This window comes from Ursus americanus, chromosome 18, assembly GCF_024610735.1.
Source record: "Ursus americanus isolate L20-20 chromosome 18, mUrsAme1.1.p, whole genome shotgun sequence".
NCBI classification, from domain to species: Eukaryota; Metazoa; Chordata; class Mammalia; order Carnivora; family Ursidae; genus Ursus; species Ursus americanus.
Genome location: NC_142144.1, coordinates 50,501,809 through 50,511,857, shown reverse-complemented (window position 1 = coordinate 50,511,857; position 10,049 = coordinate 50,501,809). Strand labels below are relative to the sequence as shown.

General features: G+C 44.5%; 1 pseudogene; it reads right to left on the bottom strand.

Annotated features, from left to right (window-relative positions):
• Positions 1-4,058: 4,058 nt before the first annotated feature.
• LOC123781321 (ferritin light chain-like) lies at positions 4,059-4,585 on the bottom strand (annotated as a pseudogene).
• Positions 4,586-10,049: the final 5,464 nt, after the last annotated feature.

Here is a 10,049-nt window from a genome sequence, read left to right as displayed (position 1 = left end):
ACTTGGCATTTGGCAAGCATATATTGGAGGCTCCCAAATTCAATTTTTTTGTGTTCTGTGTGCTAAGAAAAAGTTACTGAACCCATGTTTGCCTTGATTTCCTTGACTGCAAAAAGAACACATTGTACCCTGTGCTGTTCGCTAAGTCACTGGTTAATATGGTACTGAAAGTGTTCACAATACCTGCATCTAACAAATGTTTTGTTTCCAGAAAACACAGAGAGTTTTTACAGCTCAATAATAAGAAAAAGAACCTAGTTAAAAAGGGCCAAAAATTTTAACTGACACTTCACAAGTTTTAAAAATAGCTAATAAGCCCATTAAAAGATGCTCAACATTGTTAGGTATCAGAGACTGAAAATTTAAACCACAGCAGAAGACTACTATATACCTGTTAGAAGAGCTAAAATTAAAGACACTGACAATACCAAATGTTGTGGAGAATATGCAGTGACTGGAACTCTCATCTGTTCTTGAGGAGAATGTAAGATGGTGCAACCACTTCACAAAACACTTTCTTGATTTCTTTTAAAGTTAAATATACACTAGCCGTATGCCCCAGAAATTGGACTCCTAGGTGTTTACCCACAAGAAATAATATTTGTCCCTGCAGAGACTTTACAAGAATGTTTATAGCAGTTTTATTCATGAGAACGCAAACCTGGAAACAATGCAGATGTTTATTAATGGATAAAGGAATTGGAGTATGTCCATACAGTGGAATACTGCTCATTAATAAAGAAGGAGCACACTGCTAATACTACTGGTACATGTGACAGAGTGGAAGGTCTTAAAAACATTACACTGAGTAAAAAAAGTCCAGACACAAAAGAGTTCACACTGCCTGGTTCTACTTATATAAAACTCGAGAACCTATAAATCAAATCAAGAATGACAGAATCAGTGGGTACCTGGGGCTAGGTTCTGGGGAAGGGACATAGGATCGGTGCAAAGGGGCACAAGGAAGCATTCTGGTTTGGTGGAAATGTTCCTTGTCTTGACTGAGCTGTGTTTTTTCAGGTGTACATGTTATCAGAAGTCATTACACTGTATGCGAAAGTGGGTACATGTTATTGTATGTTAGTTACACCTCAGTGAAGTTAATTTTTAAAAAGTATATACTCATGATATTGAGGGCAAACCTTTACCTTCAAACTCTAGAACTCTCCATTGTGAATCTTCCATCAGGGCTTGGCACGGGCACCGTAGACCATCCTGAACAGCCACTGACACTTTAAGCACCGTTGGATTCGTTAGTCCAATGACCTAGTGGCAGAATTGCTTGTGTTGTGGCCTAAATCAGCTTCTCCTGCTTGGGACTCCTTTGAAGATAGTAACCTTTTGCATTACTCAGCAACAGGGTCAGATGGGTGCATCCATACCTGGTATACGTTGCCTTCAAAATCCAAAGGGGCCCAAGCCAAGTTTCTTCTTAGTGGTGAGTTATGCATGGTATAATGAGTTTTCTTTCTCTTTGGAAGAAATATCTGATATTATATGGACATATAAACTTCTAGAAATGTCTGTAAGATTCCTTAATTTCCAATGGATGTATTTCCCAAACTCTGACACACATAGGTTTTATAGGGTGTCTAGGATATCTGTTTCTGCTTGTTCACTTGGTCTTTTAGCATTATGTCATCTCACCTGTGGTCCAGCATAATGTTCTGTGCGCTATTAAGAGGATCAAAAATCCATCTGATCTATAACAGATTGGTGGGAGGTGGGGGGTAGGCCAAAGGATGAAGGCAGTCAAACGGTACAAACTTCCAGTTAAAAAATAAATAAATCCTAGGGATGTGATGTACACTGTGGCAATTATAATTAATAATACTCTATTGCATATTTGAAAATTGCTAAGACAGTGGATCTTAAAAAAAGTTCTGATCACAAGAAAAAAATATGTAATTATGTATGGTGACACATGCTGACTAGATTTATTGTCGTGTTCTTTTTGCAATATATACAAGTGTGAAATTATTATTTTATACACCTGAAACTAATATTATGTCTTATGTCAATTATACTTCAATAAAAAAAATTACATTAAAAAAAATCCCCTGATCTAAATTATGGCATAAAGCAAAAGAGTTAATGTAGTTCTGAGACCGGGATGGTGAATATGTACTGCTATTCCTATCAGGTAAAAGCAAACTTCTAACAGAGAAAATGTATTCACCAGATCAACAGACATACAGTGGATCCACAGGATGAAGAGACAACCTTTAGAACAGCAACTTCAATTGTAGTCGTCACTTAACAACACTTAAAATAATACCTCCTAATTTCCTATCTGTCTTTTGCATTGCTAAACAGGCCAGTTTAAAGAGTTGTGGTAGGAATCACCACCTTTGCGACTTTAAAGTCTTTGTGGGTGGACTACCTGTGCTAGTCCCCCAAGGATACAATACTGCTCAGAGTTCATTATTTTGGTATAGAGGGGAGTGCTACAGGTGCTTTTGCTTTGCTTGATCCTGAAAGCCCTCAAGCTACCAGTCAAGGAACCACTGTGTGGTTCTACCAGTTGTCGAGTATAACCACTCAAACTACATTTTCAGGAACTATGAAAATAACGAAAGAATATGTTCATAGATGTAGTGGGCCCACTGAGAGATTCCACTATCCCTAAATTCCATTTTTTCAATGGACTCTCTTAAACATCCATTTTTACCTATGGAGCATGGTGGTTTTCTGGAATACTAAGGATTTGTGTGATTTCAGAAGCAACGTCCAATTATTCTTAAAAGGTCCAGATATTTCTCTTTTTCTAGTATGAAATTATCTGGAGCTTGCTTTCCAGCCTGCCGCAATGCTTACCACACCTGTTTCTTAGATCTGTTATGTTCCCTTTGCCTATCCCCTGTTGGCTCTTGAGTTCATGATCCCCTGCTTTAATCCCTTGATCAACTCCTGTCAGGGCCAAAGCCCAGGAGAAAATAAGACTGATGTTTATCAGGTGAACAAATGTCTTTTAAACAGAAGGTTTCACCTCCATTTCCCAAACCAGTCAGACCTTCCAGGAGCGGTTCTATAAGATCCCTGCAATAGGGAGAATAAGCCATTCAATAAGAGAGACCAAGACTAACTGTTCTGGGATGAAAACCTTTGGTCAGTCTTTAAGCGAGACCAAAGCAACAGCTCTCAAAGGGAATGTCCCATGGTCATGAATGTGTCTCCCTAAAGAACTTCGTGACCTGGTAGCCTAGAGTCCTTCATCTCTGTGCCTGACTTGTGACCTCTCCTGGCCTGGAATCTTGTCCCCACCTTAATACCCCCTCCTGCTTAGCCCAGCTGAGCATTAATAGAAGAGGCCTCCAAGATAGCAGGTGAATTTTCATGGAGGTGGTAATGACTTTAAAATATATCAAAAAATTCTTTGACAAGTCTCCTCTCAAAAGGTGGGGCCTCATTCTTCTCCCCTTGAGTGGAGGCCTGAGTGATGGATTACTTTCTAAAAAAATCAAATGTGGTGAAAATGATGGTCCGTGACTTCCAAGCTTGGGTCACAGATGCATTGTGGCTTCCTCCTTGCTCTTGCATTTGGACTGCTCACTCTAGAGAAGACAGACACCATGTTGTGAGGACATTCAAGCAGCTCATAGAGAAGCTCACATGAAGGAGAACCAAGGTCTCCTACCAACAACAAGCACTGTGTAAGTGAACTGTCTTGGATGTGAATCCTTCAGGGCTAGCAAAGCCTTCACATAACTGCAACCGCAGCCCAAATCTTAACTACACACATCACAGGAAACCTTGAGCAATGCTGTTCCAAGTTCCTGACCCACACAAATCTACAGGAGATGATATGTTTATTGTTGATTTAAGCCATTTAGGTTTTGGGCTAATTTGTTTTTATTGCTGCTGTTGTTGTTTGGTTGTTTGTTGGGGTTTTTTGAGTCAAGGAAGCTTTATTATTTCCATTTGGTCCATGGCTTGGGAGAGGGCTCCAGAGTGGTTAAAAAGCTTCCTAGTGGCTATAGGGAGAGGCTCAGGCCCAAGCCCTGGCACTGGAAGGATGCCAGAGGGGCCCCTCAAGGGCTGCTGGGCTTCAGAGGCTCCTAGTCATGCTTGAAGGTGAGCCTTTCAAAGAGATACTCACCCAACCCAGTCTGGGGGGCCAGCCAGCCTGCAGAGGTGAGTCACATGGTCTCCACCTTCTTGATGAGTTTCACCTCCTTATCCAGGAAGTGACTCTCCAGGAAGTCACAGAGATGGCGCTCTCTGTGGGCAGAACTCAGGGCATGAAGATCTGAAAGGGCCTGGTTCAAGTTCATCTCCAGAACTAGGGCAGCTTCCATGGCGTCCAGGGTTTTACCCCACTCATCTTCGGATGGCTTCTGCACATCCTGGAAGAGGACATGGACGCTGCACTGGTTTTGCACCCTCAAGATACTCTTAGTTCCCCTGCGCTTCTCCTCAGCCAACTAGCAGAAGAGGGGCTCACGCCCTCCAGAGCCACATTGTCATAGTCGAAATAGAAACCCAGAGAGAGGTAGGTGTAGGAGGCCAGCAGATGCATGTTGACCAGGCAGCTGACAGTGGTCACCACTTCGGTGGAATAATTCTGATGAATCTGGGAGTTCATGGTTGATCAATAATAAGGAGCTAAGCTCAAAATAGGGTGTTGACTGGTTCCAGAGGCAGTGGGTGGCTGAGAAGATGGTTCCAAAGATTGTGACTAGAAAAAAGGCTGTGGTTGGAGACTGATAGAAGGGGTATCCCTGGGTCTGTTCTGTCCAAACACTGTTGAAGCAAGAGACAGATCTGTGGACTGCCTGGTGCTCTTGGTTTTGGGTTAATTTGTTACACAGCAACAGATAACTAATACAGGGACTTGGCAACAACCTCTTTTGCTATTACTCATGCTGGTTGTGGAAATTTAGAACCAAATGAGAGGAAATAATTTATGATAGGTCAGTGGGGAAGATATTTTGGGAAGTATGACCTCTCCTCATACCATACCTCCTCATAAACTGTGACAGCCCTACTGTGTAATCTGGCTGTTGATACCACTAGATTTGTAGGAACATTTTGATTTGTAAAAAATGTTAGAACTGGCAAAGAAATATCTCACAAATATGTCTTTGTATTTTCTTCCCAACAGCTCTATGGAGCAAGCATGGCGGCTATTATTTCCCCCAATTTAGACATGAGAAAACTCAGGCCCAGAGTTTCAAATTTCAAGTGACCAATGTGTGACAAAGTCAAGATTTGAATGGAAGTCTCTCGGATTCCACATCTGGGTTACCACCATGCCTCTTAAATATGTGCCATTCCTGCTCTAAGGGTCAGTTAAATTCAATTCAGCATATTTTAATGGCAAGAAATAATATTTACAAAGTGCTCGGTGCAAGGTAAAGTACTCACTAAGTGGTAGCTAATACTATCATTATATTTATGGGATGCCAAGTGCTGAGAATACAGAGGTGAACCAGGCCAGGCCCTTCTCCTTCAGGAACTTGGGCTGGGAGGAGAAGCAGAACTTGCTGCAGCACATGCTTCCAGAATTGCCTTGAAAAGCCAAAAAGAAAAGAAAAATAGTACAGATAGGCCAGGCGGACTAAGTCCAGGGGTGGAATGTTCAGGGTGCTTTACGGATCAATGTTCTGTCTCCTCTCATTTGTAGGGGCGGAGCCCTCCCACCCAGTAGACATGCCCCGAAGCAAGCACCGGAAGAGCAGGTTGCCCGAGGGCGAAGAAAAGAGTGATCATTAGGAACACCCCACTCTTCAATTTCTGCAATAATTATTACCTTGCTTTCTTGGATCAGATGTGACTTACTGAGATGCAAGAATCAGCCAGGACATCTTGGGAGAAAACTCCATGGAATGAGCTTCCTACCTCTGTAGGGGTTCTCCAGGAAATGGCCACGTTGAAATCACTTCCCGGAGTTCACAGGACACAGGAATGGGATTGGTGAGGGTGGAGCTGAAGGCAGCGCATGGGAAATTTCACATGCAGTGAAATTGCTCATGTGGCCCATGGAGAGATGATGGTGCCCTGGGCATTACGGAATGGCTTCCGTCATACCAAATGCACCCCAAGGTCCTTGGTGCCACTGAGGGTTTTCCAGAAGGAGGAGGAGAACCGTTCTGAGTGGTTTGTCAGGGTCCTGGGCAAGAACTGAGGATGGCCTGTTTTTGCTTGATTTCTCCTGTTTTTGTTTTTTTAAAAATTTTTTTTGAAATGATCACCAAATTCCCATCATTCTTTGTATGCAACACCCATTAAACCTAAGCGATTCTCCAAGACAAAGAAAACACCGCGTCTGGGGCCATGTGCCAATAAGAAGTACATGACCTTCTCTTGCTGTGGCACTGGTATTTTTAAAGCAACAAATGCATGATATTGAATATCCCAGCAAGACTCCCTTCTGAGCAGATCCAACAATTGTCCCGGAGAAGAAACAAACTGGTAAATGCCCCCAAACCCTTCTGGGGCGCCCACAAAAACAGATCATCAAATTCCTCTCCTTAATGGGGAAGGCGGGGGGTGGGCTGTGCTTGTGTGTGTGAGTGGGAGGAGGCAGCTTGTCCTGGCGGTGGAGACCCGCCGTTGTCCTCTCGTCAGCACAAGTGAGGACATTGGACCTCTTGCTCCCCTCTGGAAAAACATAAGACAAAGGCAGCTTCTCTCCAAGGACATTTTTCACCCAGAGGTCTTTGCCTCAAGGCAAAAAAATCGACTGTCTTGGCCCCTGCACGGGCTTCTGGAAGCCTAGCCCTCCTCATTTGGCTCTATGCACGACGACGACAACGCACTGGGCTGAAGTGGCAGAGTGAGCTTCTCGACACCAGCCAGGGAAGCGGGTGGCCTGAGCAGGTGAGGCTGAGCCTGTGCCACCCGGCGCCGTCCCATTGGCTCCTCTGGGCCCCGGGCTTTGGAGCACCAGGATAGCCTTTCTGAGCCTTTGTTTTCCAGCAGCAAGTGGAGGCAAAGGGTGAGGAGAGGGAAATGTGATCTCCAGTGAATTGCAATATCTTGCTTTCTCTAATCCTCTTCAGGTGGTGACTGTAGCCAAAAGGAAAAACAGGCCAACGTGCAAGATGGATAAAAACCCTGATTATTACCCTGACAAATGTGCATTGGCTGAGCCGAATTCTAGTCCCGGTGATTCATTACTAATGGGCTTCAAGTTCTGACCTAGGGTTTGAGATGGGGCTTCTGTGAAGGCGGGGGGGGGGGTGTGTGTGACTGTGGGATGGTCTCTGTCCTGGAGGGGCGGGGCGGGAGCAGGCAGCCTCTGAGCCTTGCCCAGACCACAGCTGGCTGGGGGCCGGGTGCTTGCTCCGGGACTGCCTACCATGCACCTGCCACGGGTTCTCTTCTCTCAGGGCTGGGCTGTGGGCAATGTGCCCCCTCCCCCCTCCCCCCTCCCTCCCCACTGTGTCTCCGAGGCTGGGCTGGGGCCGAGAGTGTGCAGAGAGGGTGGGGGGACAGTGCTCCATCTTCTCCCCTCCCCAATGAGGGTCTCCCCAGTGAGGAGAGTGAAAAACACTGTCTTGCATGAATAATACACCTTCTTCACTCTTTTGAAGAGTTCAGAGCACCTAGCAGACAGGATGTTCTTTACCCTCAACAACTCCCTGAGGCTAAATCAGGTTTTGATTTCCCCCTTGCCTTTTTTTTTTTTTAAATAGATGAGGCAATGACAGCCCATAGCAATTGATCTTTGGGAGTGAGCTGTGCTGGGCCCACAGGAAGCAGGCAGGGAAGAGCTGATGGGTTGAGTCCTTTATGGAGGAAGGAAATCTCTCGGCTAATCCCATGCTCGATCTCTATGGACACTTGAAAGAAATCACACCTTAAAAAGTCCTGATATACATAATACCTTGTTCCAGAAACTGGTAAACTAATGATAGGCTTTTTGTCTGTTTTAACTAGCAAGAGGGTTCTCTTTTAAGAGGATGCTAATAGGTCATAAGGAATATCATTGCAATGACACCCAAGCTGCTGCAAGGCCAAGAGGAGAGATCCAGGTTTTTCTGTGTGGTAGACTCACCATTGGGTAGTGGTGACTGGTCTCTGATCTGCTTTGGGTTTTATTATTATGCAGACTCTTGCTGACCTGTTGTGCTGCTTCTAGTCTTTCTTTGACCATACTCCAGTGAGAATGGTCTTTGACAAAACCAAAATGTGATCGTGCCATCCTTGCACTTAAAACATCCTGCAGCTTCCCATCATCTTCAAGATGAAATTCTAACTCCTGTGCACAGCATGAAGGACCCCAGTCTTCCCACCAGAAGTTCAAAACTGCAAATTTTCCGACTCCACGCACATTAATTCACTAAGTTGTTCAGACATCTGGCTTGCGTTTACTGAAGGGTTACTGTTTTCCAGCCAGTTCACCAGGCACTGGGAATATCACACTATGGCAGTGCCTCAAGCATGAGTTGGTCAAGGCTCAGATTCTGCCTTTAGTCCTGGAACTTGCTTCTATCATTGCCTATGACCTTCTCCTCTTCTTCCAGCTACTTTTACTGTTTTATTAGTTTTCTTCCTCATTCTTCCCTTCCCCACCCCCACCTAATACACTCTTTATTTTTTTAAGACTTATTATTTGAGAGAGCGAGAGCGTGAGCAGGGGGAGGGGCAGAGGGAGAGAATCTTCAATTAGACTCCCTTCAGAGTGTGGAGCCCAACTTGGGGCTCAGTCTCACGACCCATGGGATCATGACCTGAGCAGAAACCAAGAGTTGGACTCCTAACTGACTGAGCCACCCAGGCACCCTGTACTCTTGAGTGTTCTGAGAGCTCAAGGTGCTGTAACTGGCTATTATGTTACTATTTCCTCATGTTGTGAATGAAAGACTTTGTCTTATGTATAATGTCTGGCACAGGGCCCAGATCCTGGCAGGTGACTGTATAGGTCATGGCTCCAGGGTTGCATTGACTTTGGCAGATGTGATGGGAGCAAAAGTCTGCTGGGGGGTCTTCTGGAAGAGAAACGTTTAAACACACCTGTCCCTTGTTTTCTCTTTGGTGTCACATCTGGAAGAGATGCCTAGGACTACTGCAGCCACCTTGCTGTCCACATGGAACTGGCTTTGGAAAAAAGCCAGTAACGAGGACAGCAGGGCAGAGAGTTGGAAGTGACGTCTGCCTGGGATCATCTTACCTCTGGACTTGAAGTTATGTGAGTGGCAAATTTCTTATGGCTTAAGCCATTCTGATTCAAGGTCTTCCCTTCCCTTCTCTTCTTCTTTTCTCCTCCTTTTTCTTTTCCCTCCTTCCCTTCCTCCTCCTTATTCCTCTTTTTTCTTTCTTTCTCCTCCTCTTTACCCTCCTTCTCCTCCTCCCTTTGTTCTTCTCCTTCTTCTTCTTCTCCTCCTCTGCCTTCTCCCTCCTCCTCCACTTTTCCCCTCCTCCTCCTCCACTCTCTCCTCCTCCTCCTCCTTCTGCCTCTTCTCTTTCCTCTCCTTCCTCTCCTCCTTCTCCTCCTTCTACTTCTCCTCCTTCTTCTTTGTTGCCAAAATCTTCCTAAGTGATTTGGAACTCATTATCTGTCTTTGGTTGGACTGAGTGGGTAGAGCCCAGACATACAAAGTTCAACTGACAGCATCTGATATTAGTTATATTTACTTATATATGCCTTGTCCACCTCACTAAACTATTGGTTCTTTGAGGGGAAGAAATCTATTTTGTCCAAAATTGTTCTATTAGTCTTCTCTCTGAAGTGTCTACCTAATGCCTGCTACATAGTAAGAAGTTCCACAATGTGTGTAGGATTGAACTAAACTGAAGCCTTCAACTACTTTTTGTCCTTTTTCTTAACCCTCAATTCATCACTTCTCTTTGTACTTCATGATTCAGTATTTTGTTCAATACTGTTGTTCTCACATTGTTTCCCATTGAAAGTCTTGCACTCTCCAAGAAGATGCTAAGGTCCTGGAGAACAGCATCTGAGTCTCATGTCATATTTCTTTGGTGTTGCCCCGGGTTCTCTGCATTTGTAGGGCTCATAGGAGGCATCTAAAAATTTCCCAATGAGTGAATCCCCTGAAGCCTTACACAGCATGAACCCTGCTTAAGTTTGTAGTTGTATAGTC